Source organism: Lactuca saligna, chromosome 5 (assembly GCF_052625555.1).
Source record: "Lactuca saligna cultivar CGN05327 chromosome 5, ASM5262555v1, whole genome shotgun sequence".
In the NCBI taxonomy this organism is placed as follows: Eukaryota; Viridiplantae; Streptophyta; class Magnoliopsida; order Asterales; family Asteraceae; genus Lactuca; species Lactuca saligna.
Window position 1 is genome coordinate 288609746 of NC_136421.1, and position 9757 is coordinate 288619502.

Genomic DNA, 9757 nt, shown 5'->3' on the forward strand with positions numbered 1-9757 from the left:
AATTTCTTGTCGCAAATGGAGTGAATCGGTTGCAGCCACGCAATTTTTTTTTTATTTTTTTTTTTATTTTTTATTTTAAGTTTAGATGTAATATATTTTTATTTGCGGAGTATTTTAAATTGGACATTTAAAATAAAAATTTACTCTAATAAATAAATGTTTTTATTATCGTACGATAATATTCTCATTCAAATTGTCAAATATGATTTTATAGTGAATTAATTATTTTTACATGTAATTTTATTAATTTTTCTACTTTATTAAATTCAAGATAATATTTTAATGTAATAATTGAAATAAATGTAATAATAACTTTTTAATTTAAGAATTCTCAAATTAAAGCTTATTAGTTTCTTTTCTTTATTTGTTTAAATTATTTATTTAAAATTAAAAGATAAAAATATTTCAATTATAATAATTCATTAGTTTTCTTAATTTTTTTATAAATTCAAAGTTTTCAAATATTTTTACATTTATATTTAACTTCTTTTCTAATTTACCACATATAATATATGGGTGTCACAACTAATATATATACTATTTTTAAAAGTTCAAAACCTAAAATATAGATTATTTAAGTACGTAATATAGGTTTAATATTGCCTTAGTTTTATATTAAATTATTTTAACGGCTTACAATCCTAAGGTTAAAATGTCACTAGCTACTAGAAAAGCAAAAAATAACATATATATGATAATTGCCGGTAATTTTCGGAAGATAAGAATTAATCAGAAATAGTCGTACGGTGACTAAATACTGAAAATAAATATATATGAAATACATGATGGATTTGAGATATATTTGTGACAAATAAAAATTAGGTAAATTACATGAATGATCCTTTAAATTTCTACTTTTTCCTGAAGTATTTCCTAAGGAAGTTTTTTTTTTCCCCTCAGATGGTACTTATAGACGTAACCTTGAACGCAAACGGTCTTTGGGTTGGATGTCCATCTAAAAGAATCATTTGTGAACAATTATCCCCCCCCCCCCACACACACACACACACAAACACACACACATCCACCCAATGCGATCGACCATAGTATCGCCGGATGAAGTACAAGACCCATGTCTCTTTTGATACCTCCATTGATAGCTTCGGCTCAAACATCATCAACAACAAACATTCAGACAAACTTTTGCTCATGTTGTTTATCTCTTCGTTCTCTTCTTCAAAATCTTTGACTTCTGAATTTGACTCACATGCTTTGGTTTCTTCAACATCTTCATCTTCAGAAATTTGTTCTTAAGCATCCTCCATTTCAGAATGTACTTCTGTTTTCTCATATTCTTGATTTAATTCTGTGTTTTCTTTAAATGAAGACCAAAGAAACAAACTTTCTTCTTCTTCTTCTTCTTCTTCTTCTTCTTCTTCTTCTTCTTCTTCTTCTTCTTCGTTAGTTTCTATGCTCTATTCTTGATTATCTTCTTATTCTTATTCTTCTTTAATACTCTATTTTATTTCCATTTGTGGATTTGTTTCCATGTCTGTTCTTGAACTTTCTTTTCCATCCCCAGTTCCAAATTCTTTTCCACTTCTTCTTGATTAACAACAAAGCATTTTTAGGTGGCACACAAGTGCTCACCGTAGCTTCATCGATAGTCCCCAAGACGTTGTCGTTTACAATATCCAAGTCTTGGAACACATGTCTTTTTGGTTGGGATTTTATTCAAAAACTAGTTTCGAAAACAAGAAATTTAGCAACAGAAGACTTGATCATTTTTTAATAGCATAAAAAAGTTAAACCCACCAAAGATCTTCTTGCAAAGTTTGGAAAGAAAACAAACATAACCATAGAAGAAGAAAAAAAATACAACATTTGTAGTTCTTTGGATCATCTTGGGAGACTTGGAAGTTGTTGAAGAATGATGAACTTTAGAGACACCAACAAGAAGCCAACCTGATATAGATGTTAGTCTAAAACTCTTGACTTTTAAGTTTGAAGTTCATAACCAAAGTATGAACTTCAAAAGAGTGTAAAAGCAAGTAATATATTCATGAATTAAGAAGAAAATGAGAGAGAGTAACATGCCTTTTGTTCATGTTCAAGTTAAATAATGAAAGCTTCACTCTCATATATATATCATGTATAATATACATAGGTCTTTATCCATTAAACACCCATGCTTCTATTAGCTAGACTTGTTTCCCAAGCGTCTCATTACTTTTACATTAAATAAGTATAAGACCATGCTCTTCTTTTGAATAAACATTTGAAAGTATCATGTCTCTCATTAGTTTACATTAAATAAGTATAAGATCATACTCTTCTATTGAATAAACAATTGAAAGTACCATGTCTCTCATTACTTTACATTAAACTATCTTAAAAGTCATACTCTTCATTTTTTACTCTTATTTTATAAAATAATAAAAGAAAGAAGACAAAATCTTTATTTTTTTTAAACCAAGTTTATAAAATATAAACTTTAATTTTTGGTAAAAGACAATAAAAAAAACCATCTAGTTTAACATATTGTGTGTGACTTATTAATTCGGATCATATGAATTATATATAATGTTACTTGGTAATGAAAATTATTTTTTCTGTTGAAAATATTATGAATTAAAGTACAATCTTATATTTATTTTTATACGTATATATATACATATTGTATATAAGTGAATGCAGGTGTGAAAGGAAAAAGGTGCGGACCTAAAACTGGGTCGGGTTATTAGATCCATTTCTATGCAGGTGAGATATAAAAGAAGAGAGAGAGTGGGAAAAGATTCAGGGAGTCGATTTTTTCATAAACAAACAAGTTGCCTTAAAGCACTGTGAGGGTTTCTTGTTCCCTTTCTCTTGTTTGGTTATAGATGTACAAGATCTGGTACATCAGTTAGTTGTTGTCTGAAAATTGTTGTTGATTTTTTTGTCTTTGTTCACCTTGTGCTTTGGTTGTCTTGGGCCCCGACAAACTGTGGTGACCATCTGGACTTTAAGCCAACACAAGTGTTGTTTTTTGTTCTTTACCTGTTCGATTTTTTTCGTGTCTGTTTAATTGGTATTGTTTTGTGATTTGTTATGGCTGGAGATATACCTGAGGTAAGTGGTGTCCCTAAGGATTCTCCAGTTGACTTTGATGATCCCTTATACATACATCCATCTGATAATGCAGTCACTTCCATAATAACTATCAAATTGACTGGTAATGAAAATTTTCGTTTATGGCGTAGTGCAATGACTAGAGGCCTTAAAGCTAGAAATAAATTAGGTTTTGTGGATGGAACTATTGTTCTTGAAAAAACTGATGAAACAAAAAAATCTAAATGGGAACGTGTGAATGATGTTGTGTGTAATTGGTTATTAGGATCTATATCTGAAGCAATATATGCTAGTCATGTTTATTCTGATAATGCTAAAGATATTTGGGATGAGTTGTTTGAAACCTATAATAAGGTTGATGGTTCTGTAATTTTTAATATTCATCAGCAAATAAACACTTTAAAACAAAGTGGTTCGTCTCTTTCAGACTATTATAATAAACTTGATTCTTTATGGAAAGAGTTTGATGGCTTGACTAGTTTGTCTGAATGTGTTTGTGAGGCTGCAAATAAACTAAATGATCATTCTAAAATGATGAAATTAATGCAATTTTTAGGTGGTCTTGATGATGTATACAATCAAGTTAAAAGTCACATTCTTTTAATGGAACCATTACCTACTGTTAAAACTGCTTTCTCAATTCTCTCTAGAGAAGAGTCTCTTCAAAAGAATGGGTCTTTGAGTTCTGTTAGTTCTTCAAAACCTCAAGTGTCTGTTTTCAATAGTAAGGTTACTGATTTTAAAAGAGGTCAAGGTCAAAATAGATTCAGAAATCAAGGATTACAGTGTAAGCATTGTAATCTTAAAGGTCATACAATAGAAAAGTGTTTTAAATTGATTGGATATCCTAAGGATTTTAAACAAAGAAATGGAAATAATAATCAAAACAAATCTGCTTCTGTGAATTCTTCTTCTGTTGGTCCTAACAGCAGCTCTGTGGTTGCTTCTGAGTCTGGTTGTGGTAGTGAATGTCATTATCTTACTAGTGAACAATATTCAAAGTTTCTTCGTCTCATAAATGAGAGTTCTGGTAGTGAGGATGTACCTGCTGCTGCAAATATGGCAGGTACAACAACATATTGTTTTAACTCTTGTGTTATTCCAAATAAATCTCAAAGTTGGATTGTTGATTCTGGAGCAAATCAACATATGATAGGCTCAGAATCACAACTTCAAGACACTGTGGATGTGTCTAGACTAAATCTACTTGTAAAACACCCAAATGGTTCTTCTGCAAAAATAAATAAGATTGGGAATGTTCAACTGTCTTCTAATCTTACTTTATTTGATGTTTTTGTTGTGCCAGACTTTAGTGTTAACCTTTTGTCTGTACATAAATTGTGTAAGGATAATGGATGTGAAGTTGTTTTCTCTGAACATAATTGTAAAATTCAGGATTCTCTATCAAAGAAGATGGTGGAGAATGGTAGAGAATCTGGGGGGTTATATTATCTAGATCATGTTCCCTCAGGTAATTCAGTAAATCTAACTAATTCTAAGTGTTGTGTTTCGAAGCTAACTTGGCATAGTAGATTAGGTCATCCAGCTAATCAGGCTTTAAATATTTTGAAAGATAAATTGAATCTAGGAAATGATTCTCTTCCTCCTTGTGAAGTCTGACATAGGGCTAAATAGACTAGGGATTCTTTCTCTCCTAGTCAACATAGTTCAACTCAATTGGGTGAACTAATTCACTTAGATGTTTGGGGTCCCTATAGACTATCCTCTGTAGAAGGGTTCAAGTTTTTTCTGACTATTGTGGATGATTTCTCAAGGGCTACTTGGGTTTTTCTTTTAAAATCTAAAAGTGAAGTTTTTGATTGCTTTAAGACCTTTGTGAATATTTTACTAAATCAGTTTAATGTTAGTATTAAGGTTGTGAGGTCTGATAATGGTACTGAGTTTGTGAATAATCAAATGAAATACTTTTGTGTTGAAAGAGGTATTATTCATCAGACTTCCTGTGCTTACACTCCACAACAAAATGGAGTTGTGGAAAGGAAGCACAGACACATTCTTAATGTTGCAAGGTCACTTTTGTTTCAGTCAGCTGTTCCTGTAAAATATTTGGGAGATGCTGTTTTAACTTCAGTTTTTTTAATAAATAGAATGCCTACATCAGTTTTAAATGGATTATCTCCTTATGAATTTGTTTATAAAAGAACACCTGTATTTGATCATTTGAGAGTTTTTGGTTGTCTTTGTTTTGCTGTTAAACAAAATGTTTCTGATAAGTTTTCTGAACGTGCTGAAAAATGTATTTTATTAGGGTATTCTTCTGATAAAAAGGCTTATAAACTTCTTAGTCTTGATACTAATACTTCTTTTATGTCCAGGGATGTGAAATTTTATGAATCTGTTTTTCCATTTAAATTGAAGTCAACTAATGTTGACAAAAAAATTTCTGATTTTGGCCCTAATGATCCATTTTCCTATGATGAGTTTGATACTAATGAATACTTAAATGATTCTATTAATCTTGATGAGCTGAGAGTAGAATCACAGCTGGATGGTACTGATGCAGCCATTCATCTGGATGATATCATTTCTGATAATGATATTAATCGTAGTGGCGAGGCAGTTGTGCCTCCTTCTGTTGATTTTGTTCCTTCTTCTTCTAACATTTCTGAGGAAAGTAGTCAGTTACCTTTAATCCCTTCTGTTGAACAGTCTTTAGGGTCTTCTAGGTCTAGACGTGAGTCTCATATGCCTGTTAAGTTTTCAGATTATATTGTTGAAGGCAAATATAAATATGGAATAGAAAGGACTGTTAATTATTCTTCTTTAGACAATAGTACTAAATGTTTTATTTCAAATTTAAATAAAACTGTTGAGCCTAAAGATTATAAGGAAGCTTTAACTGATCCGAATTGGGTTAAAGCTATGAATGAAGAGATGGAAGCTCTCCATAGAAATAATACCTGGGAAATTACATGTTTACCTAAGAACAGAAAACCAATAGGTTGTAAGTGGGTATTTAAAATTAAATACAAGTCTAATGGTGAAGTAGAAAGATATAAGGCTCGTTTAGTAGCTAAAGGGTATAATCAAAGGGAAGGAATTGATTTTGAAGAAACTTTCTCTCCTGTTGCAAAAATTGTGACTGTAAGAATAATTGTTTCTCTATCTGTACAAAATTCTTGGCCATTGTATCAGTTAGATATTAATAATGCATTCTTATATGGTGATTTAACTGAAGATGTTTATATGTCTCTTCCTCCTGGATATTTTTCTGTTGGTGATTCTAGAGTTTGTAAACTTACAAAATCTTTGTATGGTCTAAAACAAGCTCCTAGAAAGTGGAATGAAAAACTCTGTTCTTCCATGTTTATGTTTGGTTTTAAGCAAAGTATAAGTGACTATTCATTATTTGTGAGAAAATTTGAAGGGTCATTAACTGTGTTGCTTGTATATGTAGATGATATTATTTTGACTGGAAGTTGTGAACATGAATTGCAAAAAGTTAAGGAATTTATGAAAACTCAGTTCTTAATTAAAGATCTTGGAATTTTAAAATATTTTTTGGGAATTGAGGTAATAAAATTTAATGATGGTTTGTGTTTAAATCAAAGAAAATATTGTTTAGAATTGTTACATGAGTATGGTATGCTTGGGTGTAAACCTGTAAATACTCCATTGGAAGCAAATTTTTTGATAAAAGTTGATGAAAATGAAAAAGAAAATGAAAATCCATTGTTAGGAAATAAAACTGAGTTTCAGAAACTTATTGGTAAATTGATATATTTGACAATTACTAGGCCAGATATTTCATATGCTGTCCAGGTACTTAGTCAGTTCATGCATAGACCTAAAAGGTCTCATCTTAAACTTGCTTTTAGACTTTTAAGATATCTAAAAAACAGTCCTGGAAGAGGAGTAGTTATAACCAAATCTGATAAGTTTGAGCTTAAAGGGTATGTAGATGCTGATTGGGCTAAGTGTGTGATTACAAGGAAATCAGTGTCTGGATATTTGATTTACTTTAATAACTGTCTAGTTTCCTGGAAAAGTAAGAAACAGTCTACTGTTTCTAGATCCTCTACTGAAGCTGAATATAGAGCTTTAGGGTCTATTACTTGTGAAATAATTTGGATTTTAAAAATTTTGTTTGAATTAGAAATTAAAGATTTAACTCCTGTTTCAGTTTTTTGTGATAATGAGTCAACTATTAAATTGGCTTTAAACCCTGTGTTTCATGAGAGAACAAAATATTTTGAAATTGATTTGCATTTTATTAGAGAAAAAATTTCTAATGGAGTGATAAAACTTGTTAAAATTTGTTCTTCTGAACAAACTGTAGACATTTTAACAAAATCCTTAACTATAAAACAGCATGATTTTCTAATTAAGAAAATGGGTGTTGTTGATGTTTTTAAAAGTGAAAAATAAATATTTCGATTGAGGGGGGATGTTGAAAATATTATGAATTAAAGTACAATCTTATATTTATTTTTATACGTATATATATACATATTGTATATAAGTGAATGCAGGTGTGAAAGGAAAAAGGCGCGGACCTAAAACTGGGTCGGGTTATTAGATCCATTTCTATGCAGGTGAGATATAAAAGAAGAGAGAGAGTGGGAAAAGATCAGTTAGTCAAGATATTTTCATCTCATTCTTCTCTCCGATACAAGCTTCTTCTGTAAGCTTCATTTGTTAGGGTTTCTTACAGATTAGATAGATCGAGAACTAGATATGTGTATTTTCTGATCATTGTTCATATTCTGGTTTGTTATGTCTCGATTGTTCATATCTGATAATTGTTTTAGATTAGGGTTTGAGTGTTTTGTTGCGAGAGTAGAATAGGTTTTATGTAGTGAGGTTTATATGTAAGTTCTTTAAAACCTTCTGTTTCTTTGTCCTCAAATGATATAAGAAATGAAGATGTTGGGAAAAATGAGTTTGTAGTTTTTTAACATTTTCCTAAATATAAATAATTTCCAATTTAATTATAATAGTTTATTGAATATTTATTAAAATCAGTTTCTTATAAATAATAAGTTATATCAAGTTGTTGTTAAGGTGGCCCTTTAGTATTATATGTTACTTAGCAATACTATTTTAATATAATTTTTGAGCATATTAGATCTTTCAATCTTGAATTCTTAATATCTATCTCATCATTCTCCTCATTCTCATCGTTATGGTTTCCAACGACTAACTCAACCTCTATCTGACCACCAATACTAGCAAAAACTCTTCCACTTCCATCTCTTCATGTAATGCCACCAACCACCGTTTAAACACCGCACCAGAAAAACCCTGTATGTTTTCCCCAACCATCTTTTCCTCTTTCCCCATCATCATTGATGAAGAACACGAAGACCGATAAGGAAACAAACAGCTTACCTCAGACCCAAATGCTCTTAAACATTCACAAATCGTCAATGGTAAATGAACCCATCTATGATCATTCCTCTACAATGGTAAATACTCTTCTTTAGAACTAAGATTTTGAATTTAACTACCAAAACCATTACTGGAATGCTTTAATCTCCTGAAACTAACTTTGTTGGTGCTCCTTTGTCTCCATAAACTCCTCAGATTTTTTGTGTGCTTCTTCGTTTCTCTTTATCCTAACCTGACCGTAACCTTAGGATAAGACGGTCCTGGGTTTTCAAAACCGCTTCCTCATTTTTACCGGTGTCTAGGAACATTGTGGGAGATGCGCCGCCTTTAATGCTGCAATTGTTTCTGAGCCTACGACTGTGTGAGGATGAGAGGGAAAGTTGCGGCAGGTCACAGAAGCTCCACCCCCAACCCTGGTTGGACTAAGGATTGATCTAGATGATATCTTTATAGAGGAAGAAGATGTGAAGTAGATGAAGGGTTGGGTAGATTTAGCAGCAGTGGTGGTGGTTGTCTATTTGAGTCCATCGCACATGTGGAATGACTAAAATACCCTCATGTGGGGGTATGTTAACGTTGCGTTAGACGTACATCCAACCCAAGCACTGTTTGTGTTCAAGGTTACGCCCATAGGTACCATCTGATGGAAAAAAACCTTTGTGGGGGCTACTATAGGAAAAAAGTGCAAACTTAAAGGACCATTCTTGTAATTTACTCTTAAACAAACATATCATCATCGTCATAACATTATTATTATTATTATTATTATTATTATTATTATTATTATTAGAAAAAACATATTTCACCAACAAATTTTAACTATTGAATTTCCAGAAAAGCTCCACGGAATAGTAAAAAAGATAATAAACCCTAATTTATCAACTGAATAGTGAAATTAAATTCATTCAACATTCGTCCTTACTTAGTGTATGTCGCCAATAAGAGACAAAATGACGCAATTTAAAGATACATAAGATTGATTTCTTTCTCCAACCTGGTTAGTAATTACCGACAAATTTTCAAAAAATATTTACAAAAAATATATATATTTAGTATTATTTTTTATCGTTATTCCATTTATATTTTGGACATTGAAGATGTTTTTTTTTATTTATTTATTTATTTTTTTTACTATTTAAAAAGTGCAATTTTGTGACAGATTAGTAATGTAAACTCTGTCACCAAAAAACGCAAAAGTTCTTCAGAAATCTATTGGATATAGTCAAAGATGGTCAAACTTTACCCGTTTGTAAATCGGGTGAAAATGGTCAAGTGGTCGTCGTATATATAGTCAAACATTATCAAACCCTATTCCATCGGTACGTTTCCGGCGAAGTATCTTTTCGTTAATCCA